This window comes from Oculina patagonica, chromosome 4, assembly GCF_052425735.1.
Source record: "Oculina patagonica isolate OP01 chromosome 4, crgOcupat, whole genome shotgun sequence".
NCBI lineage: Eukaryota > Metazoa > Cnidaria > Anthozoa > Scleractinia > Oculinidae > Oculina > Oculina patagonica.
The window spans coordinates 45203360-45223996 of record NC_135761.1 but is presented as its reverse complement, the minus strand read 5'-3'; the positions used below and the strand labels follow the sequence as shown (position 1 = coordinate 45223996).

At 40.7% G+C, this 20637-nt stretch overlaps 1 protein-coding gene, 1 long non-coding RNA gene and 1 pseudogene across 3 annotated transcripts in view; 2 read left to right on the top strand and 1 right to left on the bottom strand.

Moving 5' to 3' along the window:
- Window positions 1-1598, bottom strand: part of LOC144652514 (uncharacterized) — a 60269-nt gene extending 58671 nt beyond the window's left edge. Inside the window, exon 1 of the mRNA XM_078512538.1 lies at window positions 1483-1598. The gene's annotated coding sequence lies outside the window, so the exon portion shown is untranslated. The remainder of the gene's footprint in view (window positions 1-1482) is intronic.
- The window catches only part of LOC144652686 (uncharacterized), a 207603-nt gene that overhangs the window by 137703 nt on the left and 49263 nt on the right, over window positions 1-20637 (top strand). The gene's annotated exons all lie outside the window — the stretch shown is intronic.
- Window positions 6997-13919, top strand: LOC144650314 (glutathione peroxidase-like; annotated as a pseudogene). Its single transcript, XR_013570094.1, has 2 exons — window positions 6997-7535; window positions 12963-13919. The product of XR_013570094.1 is annotated as a glutathione peroxidase-like (transcript).

Below are 20637 nucleotides of genomic sequence, written 5' to 3'. Positions count from 1 at the left end.
CTAGAACTCACTCGGGGTGTATAAAACAGTAATTTTAAATGCACGGCTAGTACGACGACACTTGTATTGGACAATTTATTTGGCCGATATTTCGACTAGTCAACTAGTCTTCTACAGGGCCAGAGAAGACTAGTTGACTAGTCGAAATATCGGCCAAATAAATTGTCCAATACAAGTGTCGTCGTACTAGCCGTGCATTTAAAATTATATGCTAGTAAAACATATGCTAATATAATCATCACAAAATGAGCCCATGACATGTGAAATTAAAGCAGCTCAAATTTCCTGGCCGTGTTCCGTGGGTTTCCTCGCCAACTTTTTTCCCGCACTGCTTTGTAAGCTTGCTGCCTCCAAACTTCAAACTCGACTGATCATTTTCAAATTTTCTAGCAAAAACAGTGATCAGAAAACGAATTCTGGTGGTTTAAAAGCATTGTCAACAGTAAACTAACAAAACATTCAATCGGAATTTTATTTGAATCCTTGACAAGCTTTTTTGAATCTATTTACTGCTTTTTTTTTGAAAACGGGATTGCGCAGCTAAAGCGGCCTTCACACGACAAACTAAGGACCTGAACCTTCAATCTTTCCCTCGCGACCATTGAATGCATGAACTTCTGTAGCTTTTTCTGCACCAACAGAGCGCTAAACATTTTACAGCCGTATCTGAAGCTTTGTTGGGTAGTGCCTCGAACAATCACCGTTTTCTCTTTCTGCATTGTAACATTGTTGTATTTTTTAAGCTTTCGAAAGTTTGACATCCACGACCCTGGCGGTTTTAAAATCAATGTGATCGCGGTGCTTTCTTGCTTTTCTGGTCTGTTTAACAAGTTTTATAAATATTTTTTTATGGTATTTCCAAGCTAAACCCGTATCCAGTATTTATCCTTTCGCGAAAAATAACTTTACCAATTAATCGTAGAATTAAAACGTTTGAAGTTAAGATTCTCGTCTCTATCAATCGAGCCAACTGCCAACCCTTTTTTATTAATCCAATAAACTCGCTCGTTTTTTTTCCTGCACGTCAGACAAAAAAAGCCGCCCTCCCTTTACCGCGCACTTGACCTAAAATGTTTTTCTTTTTTAGAGTGAGAGATGCAATAATGTTATTATAAACCTCGTTTGTAGATACCCGTGGATTAACGTCGATTTATGGCTCAAGCGCGAAAAAACTCGAACTCGACTACGAAAAGGTATTTATACAAAAAATATTTATTTCATTACTGACTCGAACTTGTTTAAGGAGAACGGAAGCCTAACTTCATTTTTTTGAAAGGCTCATTTTATTTTTCACCAAAATTATAGGGAGTAAGTGTAAAGCGACTTTGAAGCTTCGAAGAATTCAACAAGATGTTAATGACGTTTTAGGCTCAAATCAAATGAACTGAAAAAGAACATCCAGAGTTGGCTCGGCCTCATTTCGAAAATAAGACGCTCTTATAAGACAAAAGTGTATAGCAATTAAACTACAGTGCTACTTACATTAGCTGCAGTCAGCGCCTATAGTGTTTTCTCTAGTTATTCCAACGGTCCTTTGATGATTAAGGTAGCCAGTGGACGATTCTCTGGTAGACGGCCATACGCGTTCAACTTAAATATCTTTGCTTGACTCTGCTTGGACACGTAAAAGGAACTACATATCACATTTCGCGGTTGGAAATAGATTCTTGTGGAAAGTGTAAGTTGAGCCATTGCGCTCAAAATAAACCAGGAAGTAGAGTAAGCTCTGCTTGGATAACCTCTGCTCATAGACTGGTATATTCTGCCTGTCAGGTGTGGTCGTAAAAAATGCTCATGTGGAAGTGCAACTTAGCACGATAAAGTCACCCATAAACGACATAAACGTTCTGATTGACACAGTTACAAGATCGCCTTATAACTAACGGGCTTCACTCCCTAAGGGGGGGGGGGGACCTCCATGTTTCTCGAAGGGGGACGCTTGTGGGAAATTTGAATAAAACCCCAACTGAAGGGAGCGATCTGGGCGTGTCTCAAGCTTTATTTTACCACTAAAAGATGCCATTTTAGGCAGAAACACAAATAAAAGCTATAATATTTAAGTGACAGTAAAGACATTGCCACCGAATTCTTTTACCTATAAAGAAATGCTTCATGCCAGATCGATCTAAATCATCAACACAGTATGAGGGCGGGTAATCTCACTTCTTCAAGAACCCTAAACAATACCGCGAAGCACGCAATGAATGAGGAAGTTAGAGTGATACAGATGTTGACGGAAGTTGTGCGTGTACGCGTGTACAAAAAATGCGTGGACAAATGTTGACGGAAGTGCGTGTACAAAACATGTGTGGACAAATGTTGACGGAAGTTGTGCGTGAACGCGTGTAGAAAAAATGCGTGACAATTGTTGACGGAAGTGCGTGTACAAAAAATGTGTGGACAAATGTTGACGGGAAGTTGTGCGTGTTCAAAAAATGTGTGGACGTAAGTTGTAGACCGGAAGTAATTTTACATGCTACCCCTCCCCGCTAAGTAACGTCAAAAATAACTTTCATGAAGTTCAGATACAAAGGTTAAAAGAAATGAAACCCTTGTATGGTGTAATAAACAAATTTACATCAAATCACAATTTTGGAACTTCTAAAAAGGGCAACGTTAATCAAGAAGTTAAAATGTTGTCACCTTGGAGGACCCTAAATGGGTTTATTTAAACATGCGCTGATACACGCAATCAACTCTGTCGTGGAAAAAAAAGCAGCTATTTCAAACAAGGAATAGGGTTTCGTTTTCAAAAGCATAGTAATTTATTTTTTATTCCCCTTGAAAGTGAAAATTTCCCCTAAAGCACGATCGAAAATTAACGACTTGCCTTGAGTGTTTTTTCCAGTCACACAATGTGATCCGTAACGCACGTTACCAAGTTAGATGAAAAAAGATATATTTATAAACATTGTTGACGCACATTTATTTTCGGTTCATGGTACGTGTAAACATACACGTCGTCGTGTTCGCCAACTGAGCCAAAGAAAACGAGAATGAACGTTGTGGAAAACTCCGGCGACAACTGAGAAAGTCACGAGCCAAAATACGGTCGTTTAAGCCCGTTAAATGGTAAAAAATTCCTTTTAGCTCGTTCATGCTGCGGAGCACGCAATAAACGAGATAATTAAAATCAACCAAATCTGGACGGAAGTTGTAGGCCTTGGGCATAAAATAAGGGTTCGACAAAAACCTCCCAACCCCCTAAAACTACCAAATAACCCAGAGGAGCAGTTGAATACATTTTCTTTATTTTATTAAACAGAAGGTAAAATTATATTTTATTAAGCGTTATTTTTATTTTTATCTCCGTACAATCATAATGTCTTTGGAGCGCTTTTAAATTCTAAAGGTCTCTAAACCACCTTCGTGTAACACAACAACGCGTACCACAGGTAGTCACGTTCCACTTGGCCTCGTATCGTGTTCTTATTTTGTTTAACTTTCCCAAGAAAATCACTTACACACCATTTCTTTTACTCGTCATTCGCGTTTTTGAATTATCTCTTGCCAATGTTTTAGCTGCTTCAGTACTAATTAAATCAACTATTAGCAATTTTAGTGTATTTCGTAGTTATGTCGCAATTTTACAATTTCGGTGTGATCATAACATTTGATCAGATACATGACAGGAGTGTCTTCAGTACATTTTTTACACAATCCTCCTATAGCTTGTGCACCAACAAATGGTTTATTTTATGTTGTAAAGTACAGATTTTGTTATTACTTCGTCATGTTTTATTGGAATAGGTAATGAAAGCTGAAATGGTAAATGTCTTATTTTACAGTCACCAAGATTATGTGAAGGTTGTTACACTCTGGGGGCAATTCTAGTGAAGAGGAATTAACCCTTGGTTTTATGATAATGCAAAACGACCAGAACATCTAAAAGGAAAGGGAAAAAAGAATTATGGGACTAGGTCAGGGTAGTGGAAGAGATAGCAGCACTCATGGGGGGGGGGGGGACAGGAGGGTCTGAACCTCCCACCTCCCGTACCTTTAACTCCCGCTTCCGTACCTTTTACTCCCGCCTCCCGCCCCTTTCTGTAGCTGTTCTCTCCTGTTTTTTCCATGTCTATTGTGAAATATAATGAAATGTTACGAAGTTTCACTCGTTTTCTCCCGGTTCAAGCCACCTAAAGAATCCCGATTCCCGCCCTCTCTCCTCCCGCTTCCCGCCCCTTTTCTCCCGGGCTCCCGCCCCCCTGTCCCCCTCCACACTCCTCCCATAACCCCATCATCTCCACAGGCACCCACCTGCTGCTAAACGTTTTTTTGCAGCAGAGACTCTTCTCGCCAATCTTCATCATGACTGAGTTGCAGACATTCATTTACCCCAAAGATAACATATTAGCACTAATGGTGGTCTCACCATCCTTTTTGCCCAATTGTTGGATTTTAGGGGTTTGTGTGTCAGGCTATGGCAAACTTAAAACTGATTCAAGAAGGCTATGGCAATCCAATCAATTACCTTTTAAAGATTTTCTATAATGATTAAGAATTGGCTTTTTGAACTTGGCCCCTGCTATTTCGAACTGTTACTTGTCTCCCTATGCACGGTTTACATATATTTAATCAAAGCCCCTTTTGGGCTGTCTCGTGTTACGCGTATTTCAACAGTTATTCCACAGCCCTCTATTTTTTCGTGTTTTTTTTTTCGATCGATGACCGCGGGGTGAGAATGGCGAGAGAACTGGACGCCGGCGCAAAATGGAAGAAGCAAGCTCGCGCTCGCTTCGTTTGCTTTTTTGCGTTGAAAAATCGAGAGGCTGTGGACAGTCTACAGTTATTACGTTTTTATATTCTGTTCCAACAATTAACGTTAATTACAATAATAGTGGAGAAATATAAGAGAATAAAATAGGGCAAAAAAGAATTGTGAATTGTTAATACTGAAGTTGCCATTTTTGATGTGTTTAATAGATCCCGCATCTTGCGTATAATTTCAGGACATCCTATATTTTTATTTGCCTACCCGCCGAAAAGGAAGGTGTCTCTTCCTTTCTCGCCAAAACAATTTTATTTATTATTCAATTCCGCTAGTATTTTTCCTTTGTGGCATCTTGTCTTGATTTTAAGCCTCATCCGACATTAGACTTATTTTAACACGGGGCTGTTAGAATTGCGAACAGACATAGGGAGTTTCAAAGTTATTGGGGGGAGTTTTTCTGTTTTTGTATTGCATTATAATAGACTTATACAGACATATAGACTTATACAGGCGCAAAGAAATACCACTGTAACATTAAGTACTTCTAAGCTCCTCTGATTAACTAGCCGCTTTTCATACCTCTTTGATGCTTACGTACTCGTACTAGTGATTATAATGTGAATGATGAAGAGGGAATTTTCAAGCGGCGTGCCTACTAGCTATAGCGCAGCCAAATTATTACTAAGTTGTTAGTACTTAACTTATATATCTTCGTGGCATACAGCACTCAGCTAGCCCAGCTGGGCCAATACTAGGCGCTACCGCGTGTAAGATATCAAGACGAAAGAGTCAAAGAGCATAAAAAGTATATATTTATAGCATGTCGTGACCTCACGGTATATCCGAATCCTTTACTTTTTTGGATATTTTTTTTATTAATCCAGTGAAGGTTTTCAATTCAAGTGCTTCTGGAATCTATAGAGCTCGTTTTGTTTGTCGCTTTAATAGCGGAATGTTTAATTGGGTATGTGCCGGCCGGGACTCTAAATTAACACTATTTTATAAAGAATTTACATTCAAAATGATACCCCGTTGAAACTTTTGTGTATTCAAAATATCATACCCCGTTCTAGGAATCGTCTCTTTATTATTTATTATTGACTTGTTTAATAAACGGGAGATGGTAAATTTTGAGCTCGGTGATAAATAATGAAGAAGAAATTTTTGAACATGACTTGAGCATGGGACAAATGGAAGTGAGGCTGGAGGTGTCCTTGTTTTGATACAGACCTCACTGCTTTTGTTTTGTTAATCATGCTGTTTTGATGCAAACTAGTTTGCATTTACATGCATGATAAAGCAGAGAGGTCAAACGCCGTCTTGTTTACATCGCTTTGAATGTAGAGCTGTCTGCTTCATTGATTTCGAATTCTGCTCACTTATATTCGGAAAATGCACTTTAGATTATCTTCAAATAAGCTCATTGTGATAATTAGATTTTTCGGATATTTCTAATTGAATCCAATAACTTATTTTTTAACACTCTCTCCTCACCCAAAATCTCCGTTCTGACAGCAAGAAAGCAAACACAGTTTGCCGATAATACAAGTTGCGAAGAGGTATCAGCCTCCTTCACAAATACCACAAGGAAATGAGCACTTGGGGTCTGTGCCACACGCTATGTATCAATCACACTGCACAAACTGCTGATACTACTGCAATTAAAGCTGAAGATTCCTCGCATAACACTGATAAATAATTCCCTGATAACATCGGAATTTTAATAAACTACGATAAACAAACTTCACAAACGTCTTTTCCTGTTTCATGTCCCATGCACCAAGCACCAAGTTCAAGCTGGTCAAATATAAAGGTGCGCAGATGTCCTGAAACCTGCAGAGATTTGATTGGGAAGCACACACACACAGGTTGGCTGACATCTTGTCAAGAGCGAATAGTAAACAGCTCCGAGACGCCATACAAAAGACCGAGTGAGATAGAGGAGGGGATCTTCAAGCCTGCAACGCACCAGCCGACCGACTTTTAGGTTCTAAATTTTAGTTTCGACTCTCTATAGGATATATAGAGACTATAGGATATATCTGATATAAAGAGAGGACAACCGTTGAAACTAAAACTGCACTAAATCGCTCTAAATCGGCTAAAAAAACACACACAGTACACAAACGGAGCAACAAAAGAGTTAAGGTGAGCAGTTTTTATTGTAATTCCAGTCAACGGTTATTTTTTCGTTCTTTTCGGTTTTATTTATTTCCCCATACAAATCCTTATAAATATGCAGATCGCTCGAATTACGTAACAATGCAAAGGTCATCATTAAAAAGCTACTCATATATCGAGCTTGGGCTATATGTGGTAACACATTGCGAGCATTTGAATTCATATCGCGACGCAAGTCGCGATGGCCCGCTCTCCTGTGTTCGCTTTCCTTTTGTACCTCTCTGCTGGTTATGCAGCCGAGGCAAGCAAAGAAACGTGGACGAATTGTACTCGAGATGTCAGTCATTCCTTGTACGACTTCCCTACAAAGTTTCTGAATGGAACGGCAGTTTCGTTGAGCAAGTACCGCGGCGAAGTTAGCCTTGTGCTAAACGTGGCGACCTACTGAGGATACGCTGTACAGTACCCTCATCTGAATGCACTAATGAAAGAGTTTTCCACCGGCAAGTACAAGTGTGGATTCTCCGTGTTGGCGTTTCCATGCAATCAGTTCATGTACCAGGAGCCCGGAGCGAATGCAAAAGAGATCTTGAATGGATTGAAATGCGTCAGGCCGGGCAATGGATTTGAGCCGAATTTTCCGCTCTTTCAGAAGATCCAAGTCAATGGCAAGGACGAAGATCAAATCTACACTTTCTTGAAGGTAATTTGGGTTATTTCCTAGCGTCATTTAGGATCATGTATGTTTATTTTTTTTGCTACTGTAGTAATATAGCTCTCTAATGGCTGAAATCTATCCGTTAGGGGGGAGCGCGAAGCGAGTGAGTATTGCGCGTGACTTATCACGAGACGTAAGGAGAAGCGCGAGTTAGGTACGGGAGAAGGATGTTTCGTAAAACCTCCATTTGTACATTCTATCCCAAACAAATGAGCGCTTTTTAAATATTTAAATATTGTAATTAAAGCCTGGTTTTCACTAGCGACGCAAGCACAAGGGCAAGCATAAGCGCAATCACGCATGAAGGACAAATTTTGATCCTTGTTCTTGTGGTTGCCGCAAGCACAAGCATATAACTGCAATGCACTCGTGCTTTTGCTTAAGTCGAAGCCGTTTTCACGGTGAAATAAGAGCTGTTATTGTTGCGCCTGTGCTTGTGCTTGCGTCGCTAGTGAGCCGAGGGCCGAGGTAATGATATCATGAAAGATCGAACCACCCATTCAAATAAACGAAAGTGAAATACTATAAGGGCCGAATCGCACTAGCGGACAAATTTTGTAACAATTGATTGATTTCATCATTAACGTGTCACTTGTCACAGAAAACAAGTGCGAGTGCGTTTTTTGAGACCAAGAACTTGTCCAACATTTCAGGAAAACAAAGAAGCAGTTGTCTTATGATTGGTCCGCGTTGCACGCGCGATAGATGTTGTCAAACAATTGCAAAAACAAGTGCGAACGACTTGTTGGACAAAGGCAAATTTTGTCAAAACGGACAAATCATCAAAGGGGCCGAAGTCCTGGGCGCTTTCCATTCGACCAAAAATTCTGGTTTGAGTTTCCGGAAAATTCCAGTGGCAAATGGAACAGCATTTTCCAACTTTTCCGGTTGACTGCACGGAAGGCAAAACAAAATTTGCATATGATCAGGTTGTGCGTCTACGGTGCATTAAATTAATGCTTTGTGGCCGGTTTCCTGCACATATAGTTCGATATTTTTGCAAATAAAAAGCATTCCGAGCACTGAAAATAAACGCCATGAATGACATCGTGGCCACAAATACAGGGACCTTTAAAAAGGCACACTAAAAGCAACGAAAACGTCGCCAACCCAAAAAGTTTAATGAGCAAAACAATGGCGAAGCCTACACGCGCGTTATAAATATTTGTACATTTCTTTGCTGCTGCCTGCAAAACATCAACGAAAAACAACCGAGTTCACCTGAATTTTTTTGTTTGGAGTGGCAAGAATGCTTCCTTAACACACGGTAACTGCTTTCAGCCGCACAAATCGCTAAATTTTCTGCCGAAGGAACATAGGCTGAGTGTAAAATGGTAGCTTTTTCCAAAATTTCCGGAAAAGAGGACAACCTCGCAAGGTAGACCCAAATTTTCGAAAACAATTTCCGGGAACTTTCAGTTCCATTTGATTTTGCTTCTGGAATTTCCGGGGTTTTCGGTTGAATGGTTCGCATTTCGGAAAGTCAACACTTTCCGGATTTTCTGGAAACTTTCCCAGGAAATTTCTGTACCATTCGTCCTTGTTCCGACATTTCCGGAATTTTTGGTCGAATGGAAAGCGCCCAGGCTCAAGGCAGGACTTTTCATGACAAGTCGCATTCCCATGCCCCTCGTAATGCTAGATAACAATACGTTGTTGATTGGCTATTGTGTTTGGCCCAAATTGCACCGAAAAACAACACGCACTCAAAAGTTGTTGGGATAGTATGCACCGTGATGTGGCTCTCACTATCGTAATCCAGCCGCAAAATCTTTTCACGAGAGGCAAAGCATATTTATAAGTGAAGTGTTTCGGCCAAATGTTAGAATGAGAAAAGAAAAAGTTATCTTGAGACGACTCATTATTCTACTGCACGAGAACGCGTACTTTAAATGCCCAAGACGGCCGTGCTGAGAAATGTACAGGGATGGCAGAAGCACGTGCAGAGCTATTGTACTAATAATTATACCTTTTGTTTTCTTCTAAATGTCTCTGACTTGTCGCGACAATTTTTTTTTGTAAAAAATGTTATGACATTTAAAACTTGTCCGCTAGTGCGATTCGGCCCTAATTATACAATACACAGTGTGGATTCAATTGTAGATTCTTTTATTCTTAATTCCCCCGAGATATCTATACGAACTGACAAGTGACAAAATAGAACACACCATTTGTTTGTAAAGAGAGATTTATTTCACAATAGTACAAAAACCCGATAAAACCCTAAAGAAATAAAGCTCTCTGCCCACCATATGGGTGGGAGGGATGGGTAAAGGAAATTGTACAAATAAAATGCAAGGAACACGTTCCCCAGAAATCAATACTGAAATAATATTCAATACGCCTACTGAGCGTACTATATGTAAGGGTTAAGGGCCTGTTTACATGGAAGGAGGGTAACCCTTCTAGAAGGATTACCCTTTTAGGAGGGTAACCCTCCTCTATTGTTTTCCCGATTTCGTTTACACGCGAGGTATGGTTACCCTAGGAGGAGGGTAACCCTATCTGCTTGCTAGGGTACCCTTCTAGGAGGATCAACTTTTTGTTTATTTATATTAAATTTTAATTTAAGGTTAGGTTACCCACCTAGGAGGATTAAGTTTAGGGCGATCAGATTACTGTCACGTTCCCGTTTACTACAAACATGGCTTCGCACAGTTATAAACTCGGAGAATTATTTCGGAGAACTATGCTGGCAAAAGCGGCAAATCCAAGCCGGGACGATACTGAAGTCAGAACGACAGACAGGGCAACAGTTTGGCTGCTGCAAAAGAATGTTCTCCTGCTGATGTCCAATTAATTGGCGAAAGCCCGGGGGGAGGGGGGGGTACTCAAAAAAGATTTATACGGGGAGGCTCCGCACCAAGTTCTAACCCTTTACCCTTTAATATACCATTTTTGACAGAAATTGTACCCCTTTCGTATACCTAAACTGAAAAAAGGTACCCCTTTCATATACCTAAGAGACATGGCGTGTACTTAAAATAGGACGTTTTCTTATCATTTTTATGTAGCGCTTAATAAATTAAAATAATACAGCCATAAATTGCGTCTGTTCGAAATATTTTAATAAAAGGCCCTTTTAAATAGCCAAATGAACATTTCCATACCCTTTCATATACTTAAACTCGTGAAATCCCTACCCTTTTATATACCTGAAGCCTTTTAAAGGTACCCCTTTCGGGCGGAGCCTCCCCGTATAGGCCATTATAGGGAGTACCCCCCCCCCGGGGGGGGCGAAAGTCTTGACTAAAACGAAGGTTCGGCAGACGGAGGCGTACTTGATTAAAACAAAACGAAAAAAGTGGCCAATCGATCAGATTCTTTGTCTAAAAAAAGCAAAGAAGTGGACATGGTAGCCTGTGTACAGCCGTCCCGCTCCCCTAAAAAATATTGCGATTTTTTTTGAGGGGAGCGGGACGGCTGTACACAGGCTATGGACATGGGCGCCTGAGGCCGTTGAACTGCTTCTTAAATGTATCAAAGAGTACAAGACGCAGTGCGAATTTAACGGGTTCAGGTTTCTGTGGATTTTTTTTGGCGAGCCCTAGGGATAACCCTACACATATGTAAAGGAGGGCGATCTTTTGACCCTTCTAACAGGGTTACCGGGAGGACAAATGCAGGAGACGTGGGTGACGCCGGAATATGAACACACATACGATGAAACATCTTTACGGGGCACAAGGGCGAATGGGCAAAAGCAAACGACGTGAACCGGCTTGATTAGTTTTAGACCAGTTAAAACGTGACAGTGAGACCTTGTGGTGCTGGAACCATATCCCCTTTACACAAATGCTTACGACAATCGAAAGATCGCTTTAAAAAGGGAACAATGTTAGATATACGCGCAAAAAAGGAAATTGTACTACTGAGCGTACCATATGTAAATCACGCGCTGAACATGCAATGAGATCATATAGCTATTACGCAATGTTGATGAGTGACAAAAGACATTACGAGCTGATAAACGATATGTGGAATTAATAATTTTGAAGCGTCCTCCAAAATAAGCACATGAGTGATAAGTGATGCTGGCCAGCTTAGACCCACGCACAAACACAGAGGTCACCATCTGAATATCCGATTCCCAAAAAGTACTCTGTACTTGCCGATGTGATTGCTGAAAAACGCGCGTCGGAGTGATCGACACATAGTCAACAATAGACCATTGTCGTTTTCTCGGTATTGGACTGGAACTAGCTTGCGATGGAGGCTTATGCGGGGAATTCTTTCAAATGCAAATGAAGTTTTTACCAATGATATTTCCCCCGCATTAGCCTCCATTGCAAGCTACAATGTAGTTCCAGTCCAATACCGAGAATACGAGAATGGTTTATTCAATTTAGAGGACACCCTGAAAGAAAGCGCTCGCTAAAAGCCGTACTGCTATACCGAATGAATGAATGATATATGCCGGGATATATGTGCCTTTATACCATGCCATAGAAAATACAGCCAATCAGAATACAGGAAAGCCGTTGTTTATTCGACGGTATTCAACCCAACCTTCCCATCGTGCGTTGCGATGTTGTTATCGATGAAATTTAGTAAGCGTATTTTCTATAGCATGGTATAAAATAGTTACACAACACGTTCTCGTGATATACTATAAATATCCCACTTGTCACTTGTATTTTCTTCGTATACACACTCGCCTAAAGGCTCTTGTGTTTACCGAGAAAATACAAGTGACTCGTGAGATATTCCATAGTATACCACTAGAAAGCGTTGCATAACTAGTATATACAGCGCATTTACAAAGCTCAATGCGCTTTACAATTAGAACTTATGGGATGAGACAGGACATCAGCATATCGGGCGCCTTTGGCAGCCGCTATCCGTCCATGTGTATGATCTCACCCCACCACCTAACCCATAGAATATAGAACAGACCACAACACCGGGAACTTTGTGCCCTACTCTTTACGATGAGTGTGTGGGTTCTTTTACGTCCCCTGCTGATTATAACACTGAAGATGCAGGAGATGGGGCCTACGGTTTATCGTCCTTATCCGAGAAGACTAGAACGTCTAACCATTTACAGATGTAATTACAAAGGCAGCACGTTCTCCTCAATTATTTTAACCCCCAGAGTGTTGGTCCGGTCTGGGACTCGAACCCGAGACCTCCCGCACGACAGTCCGGCGCTCTACCAATTGAGTCAATTGAGCTAACCGGTCAGTCCACTAACACTGCATGCTCAATTTACTTTTTGTAGTCACGCTTTCTCCTCCCTGGTGGGATTATCAGTCAAGACGCAATTTCGAATGTATTCAATCAATCCACTAACCAGCTTTGGACTCGTCACGCGTTCCTCCGTGGGGGAGGAACGCGTGACGAGTCCAAAGAACGTCTGCGTACTTGAGGAGGCTATCCACTAACAAGGTATGCTCATTTTACACTTTGCAGTCACGCTGTCCCCTCCCTGGTGGGGTCATCACTCCATCATGGGAAACTACGATCCTGTGGTCCCCTGTGAGGAGTAACGACATCTCGTGGAACTTTGAGAAGTTTCTAGTGGATCATCGAGGATTTCCCGTAAAGCGCTACTTGCCCCCCACCGAACCTTTTGATCTCGTGGACGACATTACCAGTCTTATGGAAGCATGTTAGGATGGACGCTGCAAACTGAATGATTATTTCTTTAATTGTATATTCTGTTTTTTTTTTTTTCAGTTAATTTCAAGCGAGATCATGACCCCCTTGGGCAACCCCCGGGCATTTGACTTTTTTCAAAATGTCTGATCAAATTCCCCACTTTGTGGGCCAAACGCACGGTGACATTCCCCACCGGTCGAGGTTGAAATGTCATTGTGAGTTGGGTTTTCTCGTTAACACGAGGTCTAAACGGACACTCATGCCCTATTAGGTAAACTGGTACGTTGAAACTTCTTTACATTAACGTAACAAAATACTTACTTCACGGGCTTGAACACCGCTAGAGTTTTATAGTTTATAATAACACATTTTGTCAACTGTCAAATACCCGACCATCCGGCCTTCTGTTTAATCAAATTCTCCACCAACTGGGCCTCAGTAGCGGTTAAATGCCCGGGGGTTGCCAAGGGGGGATGATCTCGCTTGAAATTGACTGATACATTATTCAGTCAAATGAAAAAGTGACTTAATCGAAGTGTCGAGCTTAATTTTGAATGTCTTTTTATACATTGAATACATACAATTGCTCAATTTTATGACGGACTATTTGTAAACTGTTTAATACAGTAAAATGGTCTTGAGTTACGTTTTTGTCTGTTCAGTATTTTGTGCATTCTGCTGCAATGGACGAAAAACAAGACTTTGAGCTTTGTACGTTGTAAATGTGTGATAAAAAGTTTTGCAATAAACTAGAAAGAACCAGTGAAATGTAGATGTTATTTACTATTATATTTTTGTCTTCAGCGTGTTTTTTTGTTCGTTCCTCTCTTTTTCTGGAATACATCCGCCAGTATACTCAACGTTTTTATAGTCTTCTGGGATGAGAGGGCACGTGGAAGGCACGGTGGCCTAATCGTTAGCGCGCTCAACTCCGAGACGAACGGTCCGGGTTCGAGCCCTGGCCGGGGCGCTGCGTTGTGTTCTTGGGCAAGACACTTTACTCTCATAGTGCCTCTCTCCACCCAGGCGTTTAAATGGGTACCGGCGAATTTATTGTTGGTGGGTAACCATGTGATGGACTAGCATCCCATCCAGGGGGGAGTAGCAATACTTATAGTCGCTTAATGCTACAGAAACTGGGACTGAGCTCCAGCTATATGGGCCACTTGGCTCAGACAGACTTTACCTTTAACTTTGTTTACTAAAAGAGTAACGCAAAATTCAGATAAAATCAAGCATAAACCTAAAAAGCCCCCAAATCCTGATAACAACCCTTGCTAACCTACACCGCGAGCCGTCTCTCGTTTGCTGAAAACGCGAAAGCGCGCGAGCACGATATACGACTGGCAAAGAAGCGTCCACGGACTTGAACGCAAAAGATACTGCTGGCAGTCTATTCTCAATCCCATCCGCCTCCCTCCGGATACCGCCCGGCCACTTCTCGCCAGCTGCAAGTTCAAGCTGGTCAAATTGCGCTGCTCAGATCTCCTGAAACAAGCAGAACAGAGATTGATGTGATTGGCAGGCACACACACGGTTTGCTTACAACGTGACAAGACAACAGTTGAGAATCGCCATATGGAAGACCAGTGAACCGATTGGAGAAGCGCCAAGCCTGCAACGCTCTAATCGATCGACTTTTAGGTTGTTAATTGTAGTTATTTACGATATTATGATGTATTACTTCAACCCATAAATTTCACGTTCTCTTGTGCTTAAAGATTTTATTATTCAATGATAACATCTGCACAGTGCGCCACTATGCAGTACATCTATCTTGCAGGTTTTTGAAGTCTGACTTGAAAACCAGAAGTCCAAGCCTTGGTATTCTATGCAAAGCTATTTCCGTCTACACCACACGCATAGCTTGATTTCACTTCAAATCTACTTGAACGCAAGAAACAGAAATCTTAAGCCAGGGTACCTTCAGCTATTTTTGTTTTGTTTTGTTTTTATGTTTTTAGCAAGCGTGGAATCGGTTTTAGAGATCAAGTGAACGCCAGGCGCACGGAGAAAAGAAAAAAGTAGGAAGGGCTAGCTTAGTAAAGTAATGGGTTTATGACTCTTAAACTACTCCATTTCTAATTTCGTTTGTTGTAGTTTCTTCTGAGATGTAAACATTCAGTCTTTTGTCCTACGTATGACCTGACAACTTAGCTATAGATTGCTCAGATAAGTTTCACTGAGGCATCAAAAGGTACATCATAACTGGATTATTTAGCTCTGATTTTAGATGTTTTCCAACTATTCCAGCTGTGTAAAAATGTGGGCTGTAGATTACTTGAAAGCTTTCAGTGAGGATTAGGCTTGAGTATTTGGCATTTTATAGGAGAAAAGAAACAAATAAACCGAACACTTCAAGAAGCCTTAACAAGGGCATAGTCATGTAAACTTCGAGCCGTCGTCAGGTCTTTTTTCCTTCGATCCTACGCGAGGGCAAAAAAACTGCCATTGATATAAAAAGAACTTATGAGACCGCTCGTAGTCCAGTAGTTTTGCTGTGCAAAGTTACAGCGTTTTACAGGGTCACTTCCACCCAAGACTGTCAGCACTACATGCAATTAAGAGAGCGTGCCATGGGTGATCGAATCGAAGAGGATAAGGGGATAATTAAACGGAATGAAAAGGAAAAAAACACTCCGCCTTGTTCCTAGCGATCTAAATTTCTTTCCTTTCCTCACTTCGCGTGTTCGTTGTCTACTAGGCAACCAGATGATATATTAAAGCTACACTTACTGAATTCGGTTAACGAACTCACTGTATCTGAATTGCCAAGGTTTTAGAAAGTTTTCTTTGTTTTTTGGCAGTTTTGAAAAAGTAAAAGGAAAAATAAGCAGACCTGAGCCACACTGGGATGGTGGTTTGTCGAAGTATAAATCAGAGAATTTCATGTAGAGGTTTCATTTGTCGTTTGAGATGCACTGCAGCAGATAGGCAGCTGCGGTGGTTTTTACCAGATATCCACGAGATAAAATACTTCCCAGTGGATACTCTATCCACTGGATAACCATTTGTCCCGTCGCTGGACATCCATCCTAATGGAACAACCTGACCTGGAACTTGATGGTTGATATGATATTGTGTGACCATTTTGAGCAACAGGGCGAAATGCCTTCCGCTGAGTGCTAATATGTTTAGACGCCGATCAGGCATGAAAAATAGCATTTTTTAATGTCAAAGAAAGCTTCAGTTACACAAGTCACGCCTAGATTGGTCGCCTTTAGGGGTAATTTAATTCAAATCTAGGGACGAGCATCCCTGTTCCTTTTATTTGGCTGCTAAGCCCAAAAATGGCGGGAATATCGTGTGATCGCGTGATCGGTTCTTTCGCTAATAAAAACAAACAAAATGCTTAGCTAAAAATAAACACTGTCAACGAAGTGCAAAACAAGAATAAAGAGAGTAGAATGCAAAGCAAACGGTTCAACAGTCTCCTATTCAGGCCCGGCCAGGGGTTTTGGGTATACGGTATCTTGGGTGTTTTTAAGCAAGGTATTCAGTATCTTTTTGCCGAAATAAGGGTATTAAGTATTTTGTTTTCCTGAATTTTTGATCAGTATTCTGAGGGGTCATGAATGGTCCCTCAAAATGCCGCAGTGCTCGCAATGCTCGCAAAATTTTAGTGGGTGCTCGATTGCTTGTGCTCACACATTTTTACAAGTGCTCGCATGCTCGGTTTTCAGTGGTGTAACTTTTTGAAAAGTGCTCGTTGCTCGCAAGGCTAACTTTTGTCAGTGCTCGTGCTCGCAAAGAAAAACGCTTTGCTCGCATGCTCGCAAATGCTCGCAAAGACCATTTGATACCCCTATTCTGTATATAAGCATAATGTTGGAGTTTTAGTTTTTTCTTTTTTAAAGTGTCTTATCCTCAGTGCTTGTGTAGCTTTTAAAAGCATGAAGAAAGATCTGCAGTTCTTGCTTCACTAAATCCGCATGCGAGCGCATGCTGCGAGTGGTCATGAATGGTGGTTTTGACTTTGTCAAAGCTGCTAATTAGGGACGGACCATAATTTTGTAACCCTAAAAAGGCTCAAATAAATTGTTGCAGACATGAGAAGCAGAAAATAGATCGTTTGATGACAATAGATAGTCAGCCATTTATGCATCATGATATATCATCAACAGCACTCTTTTTGATGCCCAGAATGCTGGAATTGCATTTCCGATCTTCTAGATTTCAAAATTTTCTGGGGGAGAATGCCCCAAGACCCCCCTAAGAAAAGGGGCCTCACGGCCCCTTCTATGGTCACAACCTATTCCCAATTGGAAGCTACTTATAAAATATCATTGAAAACCCTGAATTACTTGTTTGTCAGGAGGTCATGGGCTCCTGTTGTTTGTAAAACTCCCTGCTCAAATGAGGTTTGCGCTCATCACACGAAACACGTAGTAGAAAAAAAGTTCAACTTAAGTAGTTCATGCAGTTGCTGTTCACTGCAAAAATTGAAAATAGGAAAAGGACATGTTTTGTTTTAAGTTCTATACATAAATAACCAACCAAGGCCACTATCTGGACACCAAAGAAAAAATTGTCTGCAGGAAGTCACAGCCCGAAAAAAATTGTTTACACAGACAACGACACATGAAAAAAATTGGATCCCTCCTCTCCAAACAAATAATGGTCCGTCCCCTAGTTACACCAGCCTTTGTTATCGAACATAGCTTTTAGGTAATAATTTTAGGTATATTTGGTATCAACGTTTTTGCAGTTTTTGGGTATATTGGTATCCCAGGGGCAAAAAATTGGGGTATATTGGTATCCCACTACCCCCCCCCCCCCCCCCTGGCTGGGCCTGCCTATTTTTCCGTGAAGTTGTAGAGATCGATCGTTGAGTTCGACGGGCCGCCATCATGGTTACTGAACGCGCGCGAAAACTGGTTAGAGTGCAAAAAAACCGTGGGTACGGATCAATCTCTATGACTTCACGGGAAAATAGGGGCCTGTCTGTGAACAGTCTACATGCAAAGGGTTTATGCAAGGCGCGTGATAAGGGTAAAAATTGGCCGTGATGCTTGAAAATAGCTGCAAGCGAAACGTGACTAGTGAGTTTTGTTAAAATATTTGCGTAAATATTGGGTAAAATATTTCCAATAAAAATTTGTACTCGCGGTCTTTCGATATTCGAGGAGAAGGACGCGCGAGGTCCGCGTACGCTTTTTCTCAACGCGGAAGTCTCTCTCGCTCGCGCGCGAGGAGGAAAGCGAGCGCGAGGACGAAAGATGAACTGACGCGCACGCGCACGTTAGGACAGACAATCGACAGTTCACGTGGACTCTAGGAACGAGATTGCAGTTTTCCGTACTTCAGTTACGTAACACCACAGGTAGCCCAAGCTCGATATATGAGTAGCTTTTTAAACAGGTAGCCCAAGCTCCTAAAGGAGCCGTCAACATATGACATTGCGTAATAACGTTATTATAAGAGTTTGTATGTTAATATAACGATCGTAAAAAATAATTCAAAATAGGGGAGAAAGATCTAATAAAATCGACTCACCTGCCCTCTTCTGTGTATATGACTAGTTCAAACAAGGGAAAATTATTCTGCTGCTTTGTAGATTTTCAAAAAGCCTTTGATTCTATTTGACATGATGGTTTGCTACACAAATTATTGTCCAAAAACATAGGTGGACAATTTTATCATTTAATTTCTGATATGTATTCAAAGACTAAATGTGCTGTCAAAAATGGTAACATGAGAAGTTCCTTCTTCGATTACAACAGAGGTGTGCGACAAGGGTGTATCCTTTCCCCTTTATTGTTCAATTTATATCTAGATGAATTTCCACACTTGCTAGAATTTTCACGTGACACAGATTCGATTACTTTACCAAACGGACTCCCTGTTAACTGTTTATTCTATGCAGATGATCTAATATTGATATCAAGAAGTGCCGCTGGTCTTGAAAAGCAACTAAACATCCTCCACAATTATAGCGAGAAATGGTTGCTAAAAATTAATCTTAAAAAGACAAAAACATTAATTTTTCAAAAACAAAACCGGAAATCAACACGTGATAAGTTCTCTTTCTTTTAAAATGGAATTCCAATTGATAAAAACTCACAATACAGTTATCTTGGCATTACCTTTAACACAAATGGAAGTTTTGCTAATTCCAAAAAAGTTCTGGTTGAAAAAGCCAGAAGATCGATATTTGCTTCGAAACGTTACCTTGACTTTAATAAACTACCCATCAATACGTGTAATAAACTATTTGATACTTTATTTCTTCCCATCCTTTTATACGGTTCCGAAATTTGGGGAGCTTACGAAAATATCAACTTCAAAATATGGGAAAAACCGGGGGAGGGGTACTTGGGTCAATCTTTGTTGGGTATGTGCCGCTGGCCTCTCAGAACCCCTACCCCATCATAGTCCTGTTCCGATGGGCAATAACGTTTGGGTAAATGTAATTTTCACGACCCCAACTTAGTCACTTTCTGGAAGCCGTTTGTCAAATATCAAACAACAGCAATAAATAGGGTAAAAATTTTTTTCGGCGAATCCCTCCGTTTATTCATAACAACTTGCCAGAATTTTCTTGCTCTCAAAATCCCGGAAAAGTGTGACCCCATCCTAGTCACCCTATAAAAAATGCTTGAAAAAGACCCAGTAGAAAGACAACATACACAATTTTACAAATGCTTTCTTGGCCTCAATAAAAGAGCACCTAATGTGGTAGCCCGCAATAATATACCAACAATCAAACATAATTTACAAAATTAAAAATGAAATGCCACTTCACAACACAACCAGCTTAAAAAGCCATCAACTGGAGTTAATCCGATCTAATAAGAAGTTATGCTTCTACTCTATATTTAAAACAGATGTTAGTAGATCTGATTATTTAGAACAAGTGAAGAATCAAAGCATAGACGACAACAACAACAACAACAACATCCTCTTTATTTCCTTATCATTAAACTAGTGGTAACCACAGGTTAGAAAGTGCGGGCCTCGATGCAGTTAAGACAAGGTACTGGGAGGGAAGTGTTTTTTTGTTAGTTTGGAAAATTACTTCAAGTCGAAGTTTTTGGGAAGTTTTCCAGAAGTTGGCATAACTGTGGTAATTGAGATTTCTTTTATAAACTGCGGTTGTTTATTGGGAGTCTGTCCACCGAGAATAACAGTATCTCAATGTGTGCGAAATTATGATGATTTTTTGCGGTGTTTGATATTACCAATCATATGTTGACAAGTTTGTTTAGTTTCAATGGTGAATAAGCCAAAGTTGATCGATATTAAATTTTTCAGACAGTGTCGATAAATCACTGGACAAAAGAAAATTATTCCGAGTAAGGTCGAGTAACGCGTCACGCTTAAGTCACGAATGTTTTTTTATCGTTTCCTATTGCCGCGAACCAATCATAGTTGTTTTTTTGATTGACAGTTTTGCGAAGTGTAGTCGAGCACGCGGTGTGAATTGAGATGTGATTTTCCTCCGTCGGCAAACACGCTTTGTTGTCAGTGTTAAAAGCAATTTCTC